This window comes from Colobus angolensis, unplaced genomic scaffold, assembly GCF_000951035.1.
Source record: "Colobus angolensis palliatus isolate OR3802 unplaced genomic scaffold, Cang.pa_1.0 Scaffold137, whole genome shotgun sequence".
Classification (NCBI taxonomy): Eukaryota; Metazoa; Chordata; class Mammalia; order Primates; family Cercopithecidae; genus Colobus; species Colobus angolensis.
The window spans coordinates 6,165,099-6,169,617 of NW_012114455.1; positions in this window are offsets into that span (position 1 = coordinate 6,165,099).

Genomic DNA, 4,519 nt, shown 5'->3' on the forward strand with positions numbered 1-4,519 from the left:
ACTTCATTCACTTATTCATTCTTTCATCCAACAAATGTTTTTTGAGCTCTATGCAAGGTGTTCCGTATTCGCCCCAGCCAGTAACTAACTGAACGTGATGATTCTGTTGTTTTCTTGGGATCTGCCCCCTTGAACTCTTCTTGGTCAGAGTTGTTGGAGAGAACTGAGGCGGAATAAGGAGAACAGCTTGGTTACTGAAAAGAAAAGAATCTGATTGTATGGGAGGGTGTTGAAAAGCCAGCAAGATTTCAAATGGGAGGAGGATCAAAGTGTCTTGGGAAGGGAAGAGGCAGGCTCTGTGCACACAGCAGCTCCTGGGTCTTGGGGAGAATGAAAAGTCCCAGTGTAACAGCAACAAAGGGACTCTTTTGTGCATTTTACGGTCAGGGGCCTGAAGGGGTGATGAGCAGTGTTTGCCCTGGGGCCGGCTGCAATGGATCTAGACTCAGGCCACTGCCCCCAGGAGAGTGGAAGGGCCCTTATATCAGCCACTGGAATAGGGGCAGATGCTGAGGGTTTCTTATGGCAGAGGGAGACCCAGAGGCCACAGCTTTGGAGGACTGAGCCTGGCTAGAAGGTAGAGCCGTGCTCCCTACCATCATTCCAGCTCCCAGTGACTCCCTCCCAGAGAAACACTGATGTCTGGGTTCCTTTAACAATTATGGTTTATCCTTCTCTTGGCTATTGAGACTATTCATCTATCTTTATTTTGAAGGTTTAGTCTTACCAACTGGACTCTTGAACAAATATGACAAATAGGTTAAAACACATGGAAAAACTGATAGACAGGCTATAGCTATATTGAGACATATCTTCTCATGCTTCTAGACCAAGCAGAATGATTCTGGGCATCTAGGAAGTTCCAAAATTCTTTCAATGAGTTTTGTTTCTATCTCCTAATGAAACCAACAAAAATAGCCTGAAGGGAGATCCACCAAGTAGGTTAGGAAAATACAGTCACAAACTCTGAGTCGAATAGTTTCTCATTCACCTTCCAAAATGCATAACTATTGAAAACCTCCTCTGGCTGCCTGCCATGCCCCCAAGGTTGGGATGGTTGGGCTGCAGAGCCGTGCCCTGGAACCCTTTCTCTGCCACTTTCTAGTGTGTGACTTTGGGTAAACTAGTGAGTTTCTCTGGATTTTTTTCTTTATGGGTATGATTCCTACTTTGCATAGTTTTAGTAGGAGGGTTTAGCAAGTCTCTGTCAGAGAGTAGGTGTGTGCTAAATGGAAAATATTATTGGAATTAGCTTTGGGTTAGACCAGTTCAGAGTTTAGGACTTGGTATCTAATTCTTCCTGTTATCTCATAGTTATTTCCTATGTAGGATTCTGGAATCAAGGAATTTCAGTTTCAAAGAAATGTGATCCTCGGGATAAAGACGATGGGGATAAAGATGGTGGGACTGTCATGCGTGAATTCCTCCCAGAGGTCAGCTTCCTCATCAGGCTGCCTTGTGTCTGGCCACCAACGAGGATACCCATTTAGACTCTGTGACAGGAAGCCTGAGGGCTGAGTGGTTAGTTATTGAAGTCATTTCCCAGCAGGAAAGAGTGTGACTTGTGCAAACTGCAAGCTGAGCTGGGAATACAACCCAGGTGTCCTGAGTCTCCACCCCATGCCTACTGATAAGGCCCCGTGCCACTCTCTGTATCTGGGGCTGGACCTCTCTGGAGCCAAGAGAGTGATGCCAGGTCATTGGTGAGCTCATGGTGCTGCCCTGGTTTGGACAGAGAGACGTGATATCAGTGCTCCACGGGACGGGCTTCGCAGCCAGGGTTTCTCAGAGGCCAGTGTTGGGAACAGGTTCTTCCCTGGAGACTAGAAGGAGCACTGAGATTTGAGGAGGCTCCACAGGCATGGGAGGGAAGAACTACCAAAGCATTGAAAGGGAAAGGACGGAATGATTTATGAGTAAAACCTAAATGAGCAGAACTTGCTGGCCTGACCTCAACACCAACTGAGGGGCGTGGGAGAGCATTCTGCAAATATTTAAGAGGCATCGATGCCAGAGAACTCAATGACTGAACCTGGGTGGAAGGGCAGGGAGGGAGTGCAAAGCTAAAGCTTTCAAGAAATCTTGCTCAGAGCCACCGGGGGCAAGGCCTTGTCCCTCAGGGACTGGTGTCTGTCTGGGCATCTCCCCCTGGCACAGGGCTTAAGGGCTATGACTGATGCAGACCATGTGGGCCAGAGAAATAGGCCCAGATCACTTCTCCAGTAAGAAATTTGGGCAGAATGTGTGAGGAAAGACAGGCAGTGAGGACAAAATGAAGTAACAACTAAAATGACAAAAGTATAAGGTTTGGGTTAGCGAGCATATAGGGAAATAAACACTCCTTTACATTCTCGGCTTTTAAAAAAGTCAGTACATATCTATTTTTTCAAGGTAGTACTAAAATGGGAATTGTCTCGTCATGAATCATTTATCAAAGATGTGCTATTACTGGCTGCATAATGTTTCATAATATGGAGTATCAAAATTCATTGAGCTGCCATTTTATGGCTGGACTTTTGGGTACTTTCCAAGGTCTTGTCTGCTCTTACACTATTTACTTAAGATAAAATTTTAATCCTAATGTATTTGTTATATACTGCTGCATAACAAATCATTCCCAAGCTAAATAAATATTATGTAACTCAAAACAACAATAGCAATGTAATCTAGTTTCTGTGGGTCGGGAATTTGGACAGGGTACAGCTGGGTGGCTTGTCTCTGCTCCCTAATGTCTGGGGCTTGCTTCATCTGGAAGACTGGAAGTGTGGGGGCTGGAATCACCTGAAGGCTCACTCACATGACTGACATGGATGTTTAGCTGGGGCTGTCAGCTACAGCCCTTACACATAGCCTCCCCACATGGCCTGGGCTGCCTCACAACATGGCGGTTAGGATCTGTAGGCCAGTGAGAAGGGTTTTGCTGCTGTAACAAATTGCCACAAGCTTAGTGACTTGGGCTGGGGTCGTCTACTCATGCAGCTTACTCATGCCCTCCTGTCCTGCTCAGGCTCAATCTCAGAAATGCAACATAAAATACTTTCTATTTTATGTTGGCTCATCAGCTTTGTGGCTTATATCTGATAGAGCACAGCTCACCTCATAATGGGCAGTTCCAAGTCTGTGCTCACTTGGTGTCCTGTGGTCAAACATTCTGTCTCTACCAGGGCCTACAGGGTACGCCCACTGTGAGCTGTACTGTATGTAGACCTGTTGTGAGCCAGGACCACACTTATTACCTGGCTTCAGAGGTCTTAGTTCTAACAGAGGGGCTGTAGTAATCTGTTCTCTCATTGCTATAAAGACCTACTGGAGACTGGGTAATTTACAAAGAAAAGAGGTTTAATTGACTCAGTTCTTCAGGCTGTGCAGGAAGCATGACTGGGGAGGCCTCAGGAAACTTACAATCATGATGAAGGTGAAGAGGAAGGAGTCACACCTTACATGGCCAGAGAAGAAGGAAGAGAGTGAAGGCTGAGGGAGCGGTGTTACACACTTTCAAACAACTAGATCTCACTCGCTATCATGAAAACAGCAAGGGGGAAATCCACCCCCGTAGTCCAATCACCTCTCACCAGGCTCCTTCTCCAACACTGAGAATTACAATTTGACATGAGATTTGGGGAGGGGCACAAATCCAAACCATATCTTGGGCCATTTCCATGCTGTGGGTCTCGGTGTCAATGTCAACTTACAGCCTACATTCAATTGTCCTGGAAAATCTGGTTATTCCCTTTCCCTGATATACAGTCACACGAGAAGATGGCTGTAGGACTCTCTGGGAATCACAAGGTATCTATCATGAGATGTTTGCCATGATGGGCAAGGTGTTTCCTCTTAGGAATCCAGTAATGTCTCCAGTCAATAGGTCTCAGTCAGGTCTGAGAAAGAAGCAAGAGATAATATTTCGATTGGGGTAAACTTCTTCTCCTTTCAGCCTCCTGCTCCTCCAATTTTGCCTCTTTTGGATTATAAATATTAGGAAGTACTCTTTAAAATTTTTTTTATTTGTCCAAATTTATGGGGTACATGAGAAATTTTGTTTCATGTATATAATGTGTAGTGGTCATGTCAGAGTATTTAGGTCATTTGTCACCCAAGTACAGTACACTTTTGTTAACTCTAGACACCTTTCTTTGCTAGTACACACTGAATTTATTTCTTCTCTCTTACTGTGCATTTATATCCTTTAACCCACTGCTCCTCATCCTCCTCCCTCCTCCCACTCACCTTCCCTAGTCTCTGTCATCTATCTTTCCACGCTCTACCTTTGTGTGATTATAGTTTTTTGGCTTCCATATATAAATGAGAACACGCAATATTTGTTTTTTTGTGCCTGGCTTATTTCATTTAAGATAATGACTTTCAGGTCTGTCCATGTTGCTGCAAACAACTGATTTCATAATGACTGAATAGTATTCCATTGTGTGTATATACCACATTTTCTTTTTTTTTTCTGAGACGGAGTCTCGCTCTGTCGCCCAGGCTGGAGTGCAGTGGTATGATCTCGGCTCACTTCAAG